The sequence below is a fragment of the Micromys minutus genome, assembly GCF_963924665.1.
Source record: "Micromys minutus genome assembly, chromosome: 22".
Taxonomy (NCBI): domain Eukaryota; kingdom Metazoa; phylum Chordata; class Mammalia; order Rodentia; family Muridae; genus Micromys; species Micromys minutus.
In genome coordinates this window covers 23,221,298-23,236,897 of record NC_137957.1, presented here as the reverse complement: position 1 = coordinate 23,236,897, position 15,600 = coordinate 23,221,298, and positions in this window count along the sequence as shown.

The following is a 15,600-nucleotide window of genomic DNA, read 5'->3' as shown; positions in this document are numbered from 1 at the left end:
CACAAATACACTCTGTCTTGTTTATAAGTCCTTTTGAAGACTTGGCTTTTTAATTCATTCATTTAATGTAAAAGGCATTTCATTCACTGGGCTAAAGAGGAAGTGTTTAAAAGGATACAAACCTAGTAAGTATTTTGTACTATAAGCTAAAATAAAAAGGAGATGATTTTGCTGTAGATGTTTGCTCTTTCTGAAATGGCTTCTTGCTAGCAGTCCAGGTTATCTTTGAATTCACAATTCTCCTGCCTCAGCCTCTTAAGTCCTAGAACAGAGTTGCAAACTTCCATACTTGACATGGGAAATGACATTATTAAAGTGAAATTCTAGGTATAAAAACAAAAATTTCATGCATGTTCCTCTAACTTCAATAAAATATTTTTCAGACATATTAATACCAAAATGAAGAAAACCGAAAGAATATTCAAAAGAGTAACGAAAGGGAAAATATAAAACTAAGTGGCCTTGTTTTCAGACATGTGTCACTCTGGGTAGGCTTTGAAAAGGTCAAAAGCCCATTCCAGACCCTAGTGTCTTTTTTCCCCCCGCTGCCTGAGAATTTGGATATAAAACTCCCAGCTACTTCTGCAGCAGCATATCTGTCTGCACGCTGCCATGCTCCCTGCCATTTTGATGATGGACTAAACCCTGAAACTGTAGGCAAGCCCCAACAAAATCCTCTCTTTAATAAGATTTGCCATGATAATGGTGTCTCTTCACAGCAATAAAACATTGACCAAGACATTGTTCTTTTTATTTCATTTGAATTACAATTTTAATCCTAGTTAATAATAACTAACATAAATATTTAGTATTAAATATTAAACATTGTATTTAGCATTAAATATTTTCTAACACGATATAGTTGCTTAAGTACATTAAACAAATGATCATTATATTTATTTCCTTTCAATAGGTATCTTCTAGGACTTTAGAAAAATCATCCACTTCTGAATACATTAGCATTTTTACAACTTATTTTTAAAATATCTTACAAATTCTTTCAACTATACTAAGAATATCATATTCTTAATACATGTCCAGAGAAGCTTACAATATAGTTCACATGCAAATCTATTATATTTCCTGATGTTTATATGCTTTTTTTAAGGAAAAATAAAAACAATTGAACTCTACTTTGCTCTTGGTGGGTCTGACTCTGAAACATTGAGGTTATCGGGAGAAAAAAGTTCAAGTCCGATGAAGGAAACAAGCTTGGCAGTGCCCTTGAGCAGGAAGTGCTATGTTTTTGGTGTTCTGTGTTTACATTTACTCAGCAGGGACAGTCAAGGTTGTCCCATTAGGCAGTTCTGTGAAGCAGAAATATTTTTAATAGAAATGTTCTGTAGGCATTGGCTCCGGGCTGCACAAAGTCCCTGGAAACAGCACTTTAACATCCCATACAGTCTGACCCATTCCTTCCACATTTGGAGCCTTAACAAACAAACAAATAAATAAATAAGGCACATTGTGCAATTTTCTGCATGCCTATCCTTGAGGCCAGGTTGTAAATCATCTGTGTGGGCTGTAAAATTATATCCCATACACAGATCTAAAACCTCCGTTGTTCTTACTGCCTGATTTCCATGAGCTCCATTGATTACTGCTTCCAAACTCAGCGTCAGTTCTACAAAACTCAGCGTCAGTTCTAGGTAAAGTACTCATTATGTGCAGACAGGGGACGTTTTCCTTCAGACTTAACATTCACTCAATCTGTATCCAGGATCTGGAAATTAGGAGGGCACGGAAGCCTTGGATTTCAAGTGCACAGTGATCCTGAAGATTTAAAAGAATATATGAAGATCTCAAATGCAACAGGAAACCAGGCAAAGGAGAAGTGACTACCTCATAGAAGACAAGGAGGTAAGTGTAGTGGTAAATATTAAAAAGTGTAAGAAGGTACTCTGCACTGTGCTATGCTACCTCCGCCTAATATCTGGCCCCAGAAGCGATCTCACCTCCTCCATGGCTAGCCCCATGGTGGGTCCACAGTGGGTCTCTGTCACTCCAGCCCCATGCAGATACCACCTATCATGTGACTCTCTGCTGCAGAATCTGCTCATATTCCCAGAATCAGCCCCCTGTGGTTATATTCACAATTCACAGTAACCTGGTAAAAATCAAAACTCTAGAGGCTTGTAAATTGTCAATCAGATGCATATCAGTAAATTCTCACCCCACAAAACACCCACACAATAAACTCGAAGCCAACTGATATTGATAGAAACTGCTCACCTGGTTAAGACAAATGGTCCTGTAATAATTCATCTTTTATAAGATATTCATAACTACCTATGGCTATTTAGGGCACGTGGAAATTGGATCGTCTTTCTATTCCTCCATCTTGGTTTCTTCTCCTATCCCTCCTGCCTCTCAAAAACTCTGTGCCTGCCTTTCTTTCCCATTGCCCAATCACAGGCCTTGCCCAATCTTGTGCCGGCCCTCACCTGCACATAGACATCAATCCACAGGTAAGGTCCCCAATTTGGCGGGTTTCCAGAACTCCTGCTTCTAACGTTACTTCTGTCTCCACAGTACCAGCAAACAAAGACGTGCCCACCCTTACTGTTTCCAAGTTCAGTGTGCTGTCACTGTCTGGAGGCTGGTTGACACTGAAAATGCTTTTCAGTAGTTTTTGGTTGTCGTCCAAAGGCATGAAATCTCTGCATCTTGACTGTCTGTCCTTCCTTCTAAATGTCTAGTCTATCAGCCTAGCTTGTTTATTCCCTTCCTTCCTCATGTTGGGGCTTCATTCATTCTTTAAACCAAAAACAAAACAAGAAAGGGGGAAGAAAGCATGGAGACAAAACCAGACCAGTAACACTTTCTACTTCCCAAAGAGTTTGGTGTTGAGGGAAACATAATCATCCCTATCCTTGGGGCTGCTCACTGCCCCCTTTGTTTCATGAAAGCATCTTTTGCTGTTTCCCACGGAGTTCTGCAGACTCCACGACACCCTGTGGTCTTTGCTTCTAACCACCATTTCCACACAACCTTTCCCTGCAGACATAACTACAGTATTTCGTCCTCCGGACCCGGCTACCTCTATTTGTCAGAGGACCACAGACAATGTTCTAGAATTTTGTGCTATCTTCTTGGGGTGACTGGAACTGTGTCCAGTTTATACACATTTATCTTCATGGGTGATCCACACAGGTGAAATTCACACCCATATATCCACACCGACTTTCTCCCCGTTTCTCTGAGACTTTAGACCAAGTACTGCATTTTTCCACAAGGAAGTTCTCACAACACAGAGACTCCGTCAGATCTCCCGAGCTAAGTGTTTTTTTTTTTTTTTTTTTTTTTTTGTCTTTTTAAAATCTCCCAAATTCTATTTCTGCTGCTTTCCCCATTATGGCAAACGGCGCTTCATCTGCTTACCAGCCACACATACAGAAATGAAGGGTGTTTTCCTCTCTCACACTTCCACGAAGTCGTGTTCCGTTACCTCCTTAATGTCTCTCCTATCAGTCCCTGCCCCCGCTGGTAACACCAACTAATGGCCGTCTCATACATTTTCTCATCGCTATGTCTATATTTTAGAGTTCTGCTTAATTTTTATATATCACAGAAGAACCATTTTTTAGAACAGTTTCCCAAACAACCACACTGGTTTCCCAATTCAGTGGCTCCTACTAATGTGCAAGCTAAAGTCTTAACGTCTTTGACACAAGCCTGATCTGGTCCCTCGTCTTCAGGCCCTTCCTTCCTCCAGAGCAATGTTCTCTCTGAGTCCAACTCTTCTGAACTCTAGCTCATGTGCATCTCCCATCTCTGCTCCTTTCCCATCCGCTCTTCATTATACTTCAGCATCCCAACAGTGTGGACCTTCTTGGACAAACCTCAATAACCCTACTTTATCACTCCTGTCCAGGGCCTCAAGGGCAACTCAGAAGAGCAAAAGACACTAATAATCCCCGAAAAATAAGAGCTGAGAGGCTCTGCAGATGAGCATGCTCGAAGCCAACCATCGGAATGATGACAGGAACCCCAGTGGAGGAGTTGGGGGAAGGACTGAAGGAGCTCAAGAAGCCTTATCTGGCATCAGTGGGAGGCCTTGGTCCTATGAAGGCTTGATGCCCCATGTAGAGGAATGCCAGAGCGGAGTGGGGGAGGGGAACACCCTCATAGAAGCAGGGTAAGGAGAAATAGGATAGGTTTGCAAAAGAGAAACATAACATTTGAAATGTAAATAAATAAAATACCCAATTAAAAAAAGAAAAATCATATCTGAAGAGAGACACCAGGCTTTTTGCTGTGGTTCCAATCCACACGATACAATCTTAGGAGTTTGAGTTTTGTGTTTTATTTTCCCCCATCTTCACTTTGTTTTCAAACTCTTCCCTGTCTACAGACTCACACTCTATCTCCCATAAGCCAATTCTGACTTCTCCCACAGGACAATGCTCTTGTCCCCATGCTGACGGCAGGGTGGGCCTCTCTGTACTTTCGTCTGGCCTTGATGGCTTCATTCTGACCACAACAGGGCCACATTTGCAGTTTCTGCATGCTCAGCATCTTGTCACTACTTTTTTAAAAAATTAAAACATAATTTCATATTAAAAACACTACCTGGAACATTTTAAAATAGAACGACACTGGAAAGATTTCACAAGAGCAGCGCAGCGGTCTCCTTGGGCTCAGTGCACAAAAGGCAAGGCGGCCAACTCACTTCTCTTTCTCTTCAATTTTTCTCCAGTGGACCAACACTAACCACATTTTTTTCTTCATTTGCAAGTTCTGCAGTCTCTTCATTTCCTGTAACGGGAAAACATCCTTCTTTCCTTGTTTTGCTTTCCTTCCCTAGTAACGCTCTCCGACCACAATGTGAACAGAAATCAGAGAAACCAATCAAGTTGGCGTTTGGTTACAGACTACAGATAATTTGCTTTCTTGTATTAATGACTCATTATCATAGCCATTATTGCCAATACTAAAGAGGCATAATCTTCAACCACATCCCAAACACAGATGCATAAAGTAATCTCTATTAGAGCATATATACCAAGTGTTAACTATATTTCTTTCCAACAAAAGATTGTCCTTGGGGCCTTTGCTCCAGTGAAGGCTCATTTCCCCAGTGTAGGGAAATGCCAAGGGGCTGGGGTGGAAGAGGGTGGTTGGGAGTGGGAGCACCTTCATGGAAGCAAGGGGAGGAGGATGGGAAAGGGAGGGAAAGAGGATAACATTTGAAATGTAAATACACAGAATATCCAATAAATATGATGAAAAATAAAAATAAAAATGAATGAAACAATAAAAGATCCTCCTAAGAACTCTTTCTCCCCCCACAGGTAGAGCTCGTTGACCTTGGACCACAAATTATCTTCTGGAAATCACTCATCCCCTCTTTGGTGTCAGATCTCCTAATTTCTGGTCTCACACTGCTTTCAGTCTCACCTTTTCTGTTGCATTGATGGACCACAGGTGACTGGGTGGCCTGGGAAAGGGAAAAGGTGACCTTGTGTTCTCTCCTGTGCTGCTGTTAGCATTGCCTTTGGTGTCAGCTCTGTCAGGGAGAAATCGGTTTCAGGCTCTGGGTTGACAATCGCTTTTCTGTCTGTCTCCGTGTTTGCTCTTGGGTGTGTGTGTTGGGGGATAGTTTTCTTTTTCTTTTCTTTATTTCTATAGAAGTACTTCTGTTAGGGGTATCTTGCTTTATTCTGAGTAGTCAATACTTTGAATTACAGTAGTTAATGACATAAGCTGTGATGGTGATATTCTGTCCTTGTGTCCCTACTGTTAATTGCCCATATCATTCAATCAATAATTTCACTTGGGCACCTCAATAGAGTAAGTTTTATTTTTTCACCTTTCATTTTCTTTTCCTTTAAATGCAATGAGATAAAATGAAAACTAACGCATCTGAATTAGACGAAGCAAACAAAAAAGGAAAAGGTCCCAAGAGAAGGCACAAGAATTAGCGATCCACTCCTTTGCATGCTCAATAAACTCATGGACACAGTGAACTGAAAGCCAAAATATATAAGCTGAGGACCTGATGCAGACCTCTGCAGGCCTTGTGCATGTCACCTCTGTGTGTGTGAGCTCATATCAGCTTTGGTCACATTAATTGAGATGCCCTTGTTTCCATGGTGTCCTCATGTCCTTTGGCTCATGTACTCTTTCTGCTTTCTCTTCTAAGGGGTCCCCTGAGCCCTGAGGGTAGGAGTTGGATGGAGGCATCCCTTGTAGGCCTCTCACTCTAAATATTGTCTGACTGCAGATGTCAGTATGTGTTATCACCTGAGTAGGGAGAGGCTCGAGGATGGCTAAGCCAGGAACCAATCTGAGAGTATAGCAGGATATTATAGGGCTCATTTTATTGGTATCTTCTTTTTTCTCTTTCTTCTTCTTCCACTTTTCCTTCTCCTACCCCCTCTCTCTGTTTTGTTTGTTTGTTTGGTTGTGTGTATGTGTGTTTTTTTTTTTTTTTTTTTTTTGGTAGAACCATAATAGTATTTTGCTTTACAACAGGTGCTAGGGATATCTAGTATCAGGGTCCAGATCACCCAAGGACTGAAACATTGTTTTTTAATTTTCTTAACACAGACAAAGGAATGATGACTTTATTTTTTATCTCTTTCCCTTATTTTTCCCCAAATTTCCTCACTATTGTTCTGGATCCTAGAATCATATCTTTTTCTTCGTAGGAGTATCAACAGCTAGAACAATACAAAACACACAACCTATTTCAACATAAACTTCCTGAGCCTACTGATTAGGATTCTAAGCTTCTTGATTTATGTTGCTTAGCTTTGATTTTTAATAAGGATTCTCTTTTGCCCTTGTTCCAAAGTCAGAATTCCTATTTATGAGCAACAGCCCAATTCATTGCAGAGTTTCTCTTCAAGACTCCATCACGTGGCTTTTTTTTTTTTTTTTTTTTTTTTTTTGTTACAGCAAGAACAGGCAAATGACACAGGAGGACACATCCATATAGGAGAATTTACATACATTCCCTTTTCAAATTCTGTATGGATTCACGGGGAAGAATTCCTTACCTGCCATTTTATGTTACGTCTTTGCTTCTCAGTAAAGCTCATGGCACTTTCTGAAGGCTGCTATGTTTCTCCCTAGTACTGAAATAGATACATGACTGAGATATAGATAGAGAGTAGATAGATAGATAGATAGATAGATAGACAGACAGACAGACAGACAGACAGACAGACAGACTCTATAACAACCCACCATTGGGCTCACAAGAACCCACTAGCTAACACTGTATTAATGACAAAACATGTTAAATTTTTTATTTTTTGGCTAGAACAATTACTTGATACATTTTGCCAGCTGCAATAATGGGGCTGAAAACTCTAGAAAACACCTGAGGAGTTGTAGCTTTTCACAACAAAATATGAAAAGAAGTCTCAGAAAAAAAAATGTTTCCTTTTGTATCCTATTATAGCAATAATAATAAAAAAATTAAATGTACTTGATTTTGGGATCTAGAGATCCTGTGGTATTTTTGAAATGGGGGTAATGGGGTTAGAACTTCAAAAGAGAAGAAGTCTTCTTTATGTATTTATTGACAAAAGTCCCTGCCAATGTCTTAACAAACGTATGTGTGTGGCTGCTGTGCACATGTGTAGAAGTGTGCATTCCTATACTTGCACAGAAGCTAGAGATGATGCTGGCTGTCCTTCTGTATTACTTTCTACCTTAATTCCGCAAGATGGAGTCTCTCACTGAACCTGATGCAAGGCTAGCAGTGAGAAATCTCCAGATATTCTCCTGTCCCATCTAGTCCTGAGGGACATGTGCCCGTGCCTGGCCTTGTAAATAGTTACTAGGATCAAAACTCGAATGCTAATGCTTTCAGAGCAAGTACTACAACCCACAGAGCCACCCAGTGCCACGTCTAGATACTTAATTCTTCGAATGGATAGGAGAACAGTGTTGGATTTTAGATATTTACTTAAAAGACTATAAAATGTATTCACACTTTTTCTACAGTCACATAGTATTCTAGTTCGCCGTTCTACTAAGAGTGCAAATCCATGTATAAAGATTGAAATATAAATTAATAGTATACATAGGCTTTATTTCTAGAAATAACATATAAAATCTCAGCACAAACCAACCCCCCCAGTTGCATGAACATACACTTAAATAATTCATGCCATCACTTGTTAATTTCTGTTGAGATTATATTTTTGTTTTAATTTCTCCAGATGATCATATCTCTGTGATATCCAGAGAGAAAAGAGACCACCAAAAGCAAATAGAACAAAACAAAACCACAAGAGCAAATCCCTACAGAGGCCTGCAAAGAGCACAGGAACTGCTTTTGTTTCCCTCTAGTGCTCCCTTGTGGCCATTATGTGTATTGCTGAATCCTGCAAATAAAAATTACAAGAAACCCCACGTGGCATTTGGGTATTATTTAATAAGTAAGCAGCATAAATATATTTTTAACCTTTTCTACTACCCCAGTTATTAATGTTCAGTACAAGCATGTTCCTCATAATCCAATTTATATTACCTTCCAGAACTGAACATCTCTGAGTTAATTTAAGAAACCGTTTTTGTTTTGTTTGTTTTTGTTTTTCTGTGTTGCACAAGCACTATGACATATGATCTTTCCAGGATTATCTGAAAGACTAAATTCTGAGAGAAAAAGACATTGCCCTCCACCCTTATGTTGAAAATACTATATTTAACATCTATGATCTCGATCTTTCCTGACATTTTAAAGGTATATTAAGAAACAACATATTTTCACACACACAGAGAGAGAGACACACACAGATGCACACAAACACACTAAAATGAGAGAAGTTTCCTGTTCATTTAGTGGTTAAAAAGAAGGGATACTTTGTTAGGCAAGTAGGAAACTCTAAGAGACAAAGCCTCAAATGTTCATTCATTTCAAAGAACAAATGAATAAGAACACACACACAGACACACACACACACACACACACACACACACACACACACATATTACATTATATATAATCAGTTGATAAAGCACATGTAGTAAGGTCAAGTCAAGTAGCACATAAGCTGCAGAAGGCAGATATGAAATTGGAAGAAAACCACAGCACTCTTTCCTAGAGACATGTGGTCCAGTGGCAGGACTTCCAAGGAGCCCACCTGTGAGTGTGTAGGGATCCAAAAGAGGCTCTGACTCTTCCAATGAACCTAGACCATGTATGGTCAGAACTGACTGCTTCCAGACACAAACCACTCCTGAAGCCTTTGATCTCATGAGTGGATTCACACACTGATGGAGTGCACTATACTGGTGCCATTTGAGAGTTGGTGAAAGGTAGGAAGTATGTGCCTCAGTAGAGGAAGTAGGTCATGGAACAGGTTGACTTAGCAGCTAAACGGTATCCTGGCCTCTTCCTGTATGTTTTTTTCTGCCTCTTCTCTCCCATTATTTAAGCTGTTGCTTTGTATGTTTCATCCACAATAAACCAATGCTCTGAATCTGTGAACCCAGGTGAGTCATTGCTCCTTCCAGTCACTAGGTCTAGTATCTGGTCACAGGAGTGCAAAAGCCTGACTAATGTACTTCTTTTAGACTTTCGTGATCATTAACCAACCAAGAAATTATAATTTGGCTTTGCACCTGGATTTCCCGCAGGGAGACGATATGTCAGCCAGAATATCCAAGCCATTCACAGCATCTGTCTTGCTGATGAAGTTTATTTGTATGAGTGGGAAGAAGTTGTGTCCATTTTGTTTAATCACTGAGTTTTTAATAGGTACCAGAGTGCTGGGCACACAGTAGAACATTCTAAACATCTGCTCAGCTCTGTTGGCCTCGACAGCCTGCCAGCCTTCTTAAACAACCTCTCAGCCCAACCTATTCTCAAATCAGTTTCTCTTTTATCCTTTCATCCCATTTAATGTAATACTTAGCTGGCATAGTTACACAGAACTGAGATCTCATCTGGCATATGGTTTTGTTTCTCCATAGTGACTTCAGTGAGAGGTGCAACTACCTAATAGGAAACCAAACAGGGAGCTAACACAACAGGATTTAACACACCCCATCATCTCCCAGAAGCCATCAGGGATGACATCACTGACACATCTGGATCTTACCACTCTGCCCTGTGCCTGGCATGTAATAGGCAGGCAATCAAATGTTGGTTGAAGAGTAGGGAAGGCTGTTGCCCCTCCCCTAAATGGAGAGACTGAGTATATTTTAAAGAGTCCATCATAAAACTTAGTGGAAACAGAGTGGATCATAAAGTCTGCACACATCCACGTGTACCTGATCTTACTGAAGTTTGTGCCAAGTAAGTATGAATGGCAAAGAGAAAAGACAATAACATAATTATTTTCAAATTGAGAGAGATAACATTAATGAATAAGATTTTTGGCTAGAAAATTATTATCCCCCAAAACATTTTCCAGGAACAGGCAAAATTTCTATCAGCAATGCCAAGCTATAAATATTTGACCTAATTCAAGTCCTCTTCAGACTATTTCTTTAATTGAAACCATTTCCCTATATAAACAAACCAAGAAATCAACCTGGACTTTCTTCAAAACAATCTATAGAGTCAAGGACCCATATAATAGCATTATTTAACAAAATTTCCTTGAGACTTCAGGAGAATAAGTTTTCCCCAAAGACCACAATGCATGTGTAATCTGAATACTTCCTTTTAAAACATGTTTCGTAGAAAGCTTTATATTAGAAGTTATGGTTGTCAGTGGGAGAGGGAGTGCCTAGTCCTGCAGTGACTTGATGTCCCAGAGAGCCTAGAATAAAGGTCTCCTGAGAGGCTTCATCCAGCAACAGATTGAAACACATGCAGAGACCTGCAGCCAAACAACAGGCTGAGCTCCAGGGGCTTGTGATAGAGTATGGAATAGAAGTGAGTGAGGAGGAGGGGTCAGGGACACCACAAGACCCACAGAGTCAACTAACCTGGGCCCATGGGGACTCAGAGAGATCAAACTACCCACCCAAATCCATGAGGAGCTTGGACCTAGGCCCCCTATACTTTTGTAGCAGAAATAGAGCTTGGTCTTCATGTGGATCCCCTAACAATTATGGTAGGGGCTGTCTGACTTATTTGCATCTGATTGGATCCCCTTTTCATACCTGGACTGCCTGGTTGGGTACCAATGAGAGAGGATGCTCTTAGTCCTACTATGATTCGTGACTTGATGTCCCAGTACAGGGTGGTACCCAATGATTGCTTCCTCTTCACTGAGAAGGATAGCTCAGAGGGATTGTTAAGGGTGGGGCTGGGAGGAGAGGAGGGAGGGTCTGGGACATAAAGTGGATGAAGAATGGATGAATGAACAAATAAATAAATAGAATGAGCTAATAAAAAGATATGGCTGAACATAATTATTGACATAATGTTTGTACAAAGTTACCAGCATTCTTATACTACCTGATGCCTTAAAGCTCACATCACTCAATACTTTTCTTGTGAATTGCAAGTATATTTATTGCAAGGAGGTTCAATCCTTTGTCTTTGTTTTTGTTTAGTCCTGAACAAAGTGTAATTAAAATTTCTCTCAAACTACATATGTTAGTCACATCTCAGTACACCGCGCACACAAAATGCAGCTGAATTCATTTTCCTGTTTTCCCTTGTCTGTGGAAACCCACTCCAACAGTCAAACAAAAGAACAGACAAGAATGCGCATCCTGTTCAAGAGTGGCCTGTGTTCTTCTTTGTTGCCCTTCTTCAATAAAAACATTGGCCCGGCAGAAAACCGAGTCGGGGGTCCAGCATGGAAACACACAATGCATAAGCCTGGTGATGGCAGAAGGCGTGGCCACAGTTCCTGGAGGCACTTCTGTTTCTCAGGAAAGAAAACACCCACACAGTGCAATGTTTTCCCGGCCTGGCTAGAGTTTTCTCACTGGGATGAGAAGAGCCCATAAAGGGACTTTTCCTCAATTCATAGATAATGAGCGTTTTAAAAGACGCACATGTACATCACCTCCCTTGGGTTAAATCACAGTCGTGAATGGCTTTGAACATCTCCAGAAAATCTGTAGTATAAATTGTCACATCTCGAGAACAGGTGAGGACTTCACTTCATTTTAAAGGTCTCGGAGTTTGTGCTAATATCACAGTTGTTTTAGCATTCAGGATAAACAGAACCAGTGGTTTAGAAGAGAAAGGGATCATTGAAGATGGGTCTCTTCATCTGTGATTGTTCTATGATGTCATATCCCTTAAAAATGTCCGATGTAAATGTAAATGCAAAATATCTACCCAAATAATTGAATATTAAGATTACAGCATATCAGAAAAGTATGGAGTCCAATATCGTTTATGTGAGGGGCAGATTGATCAAGCTTGCTGACTGACCTAGCTGGGAATGCAGTGACAGGCCCTGTCTCAAAGGCGTTAGGGATGATGGGGAGAGCAGGACACTGTGGTCCTCCTCTAGACTCTGCATCCAGCAACAAGGGCACATCCACCCCCAAAGACAAGTCTTTACCCATTGTATAGTTATGCCACACCTACATGGAAACACCTTCTCCTTTTGTCACACACATATATATAGAAAATGGAAGAACAGAATCACATCACAGCGAATGGTTGAGCTCTTGAAATTAAGAACTGATGGGTAAAATATCTCTGTTAGCACCTGAAGAAGATGGAAAGAAAACAGATTAACGGCAAAGTGCTGAGGTAGAACCTCTGGCCCTCTATGCCCCCCTTTCAATTACAATGATTCAACAATAAAATGGACCAATCTCCTTTGTGAGAAATCCAGAAAACCGTTATGAGGCTTCACTGCCAAAAGGAAGCTGAGATCAGCTCAGGTGAGTCAGGGAGGAAATTCTTAGCTGGGGGTGGGGTGGGGTGGGGTCTCTCTCCTGACTCCCAGATCCTTCCTGGGAAAGGGGGAAGCATGGAATTTGTATCCAATGTGTGAATTTGGGGGAAAGTGGCAAAAGCATCAGTACTGTCTTATCCCCTAGGGCTCAATGGCGGGACACACATTGGGCCTGTGGGGACAGGGAAGTGATAGACAGACAGCAGCTATAGGAAGCTTCTGAAACAAACAAGCAAACAACAACAGCAACAGCAAAAAAAGGCAGTGCCTCAGGCAGGCCAATCCTTGTAGTTGAGGATTTACATCCACAAACCTAGGGAAGATATGCCTAAGGGAGAGGATTTCAGAGACTCTCAGAAGCCTTCTCAGACAGACAGGGGAAGATCTTCTGAGCAAAAATAGTCTCAAGCTTCTAGCTGGGTGTGATGGCAGAAGCCTGCAATGTCAGCTCTTAGGTGAGGCAGGAGAATCCCATGATTGAGTCTGTCCTGAAATATGCAGAAAGACCTTTCTCCATTACACTTCTCTCACTCACTCAAAAAAAAAAAAAAAAAAAAAAAAACAAATTGGGTCAAATACCCAGTGTTTTCTTTTAAGCTGATAACAAAGCAGTCAAGCAAAGGGTATAAAGAAATAAGGAAACATATCTCTACATTAGAAAAGTGTAATGTAATTTATGGTTCTTGAACAGATGAAAAGTATTGATAAGCCTAGAAATCAAGAAACAAAAGTCAAATATGAAACATAAACCAGAAACAGCATAATTGGTATCATAAATATATAGATTTATTTTTAGTTTATGATGGCTGTATTTCCCAAATGCCTACTACACAAGTCAAAACTATATTTCATGCACTTAATCTACCTCTGATGGTTAGTGCTGATTTGTAGCTAGGACTGGACTGAGAGAATCCTAGAAATATACTTAAAGCATATGTCTAAGTGTGTTCAGAGGTGACTGGATCATAGGTTGGAGTTGGAGGTTTTTAACTAAGTCAATGGTGAGGGATAAATTTAAATTTTGTGTCAAATGTCAGGAGATGCTGGACCTTTGGAAAGTGGAACTCACTTGAAAAATGGTCAGTGGTGATCTTGAAGAGTATTTCTTGGTCTGATGCAGTTCCATTACTCTCTCTGCTTTTCCAGGTACCATGTGACAATGCCACCCTATCCCATTCCATAGCAATGATATTCTACTGTGGGCTCAGAGTAACAAAGTCAGGCAAACTTAGAATAAAGTCTCTCAAAAAGGGAACTAAAGGGAACTGTTAACTGTTCACTACTTTAGTTTTATTTCTATGTGTCTGGCACAGTGGGAAAAAAAGCACAGTACAACAGTGAAATACTTTAGGACACAGTCCACAGTGGTTGGCTAATTCTCCTGATCATGTGACCAAGGCAGAAGGACAGCAAACTGGTATTGCTCAGAAACAGGAAGTGTAAAGGCAGAGGTAATAGGAAACTGTTTAATGCACAGAGTTAGGTAATATAGTGATGTTCGTAGAGATTCTGTATTGTATTCTTTGAGTTTTGTTAAAATGATACTTTGATATATATTTTCATAACAGTTCTAAAAGTGAGAACAAAAGCTTAAAATGATTCAGAACTTCCTTATGCACACAGACATGCTTAGCCCTGACAGAAAGACAGATGTTTCATTTGTAACAAGCTGGCGAAACAGTGTTTTCTTTCTTTTACCATGTTACCATCATGTAATAAGGATAACAGGTGGTTTCCTAAAAGCATGGCCTTAGAAGATTTGTGTTTCTAACACAAGGTGTCTAATCTGCTTTCCAGATGGAGTTTGCCTCATGCATAACTAGGTTAATATTCATGAAAACCTGGTCCGGTGGGATTTGTGTCCCCTTTTTGCTAGATAAGGAAGTTAGGGTTGGAAATGTTAAGTGAGAATAACTGGTACAGGACAGATTGTGATTAGATGGACTGACTAGTCTTCATGATGTATGTTCTTACCCAGGGTCTAAGCCAAGAGAACTGAGAATCCAGATTATCTGCCATCCGAGTGTTATGACACCAGGGTCAGAGAAACAGTGTCTCTTCTTTGTGTGCAGCTGGTAGGTATGAGTAATTTGTAGTTAAGAGTATAGAGAAAAACAATGCCTTGCGGCAACTAGCTCAAACTTTAGAAAAACTATAGAAACGATGAGAATTGCTGATTGTGCGTACACAAGGTGCATATAATCTACAAATATCACTTATTTCAATCATTTTATTTTTGTGACACTACAATTTTCTGGAGGACCAATAACATTCCTTAACCATTCTTTTGTGAGCAAAATACACTTATAATGAATTACGTTTATTTCTGATACAGACTTGATATTGTTTATATAATGTATGGACTACATGAAAATTTAAGGACTGTGAAAATAAAAGTTTACAAAGTTTGCTAATTTTAGAAGTGGATTCCTTTTCCCAAGGGCCTTCTGTTATCACATCACAAAGTGTAGTCATTACACATGGGCTGGGGATCTAAATTCCACTTAGGCAGACATAATTTTAAATCATTTCATATCTGTACATAAACTCAGTAAACATGAATCTTTCTGTGTTTGGTCTCTGGAAACTAACTTCACAAAAGGAACTTTGTTGAGTAGTTAAGTGCCTGTAAGTTATGACACCACCACTGTGAATGTTCAGAAAAAAAAATTAAAGATTGTATTAATTTTGTTATTCTAAGTCAAGTCTGCATAAGTGCACCTGATCAGTTAAAGTATTAATAAAAGCCTTCTTGCCCTTCTGAAAAAAACAGTATTATTTCTAGAAGTTCAAACTTAAACAAAATCACCTAAATATCATA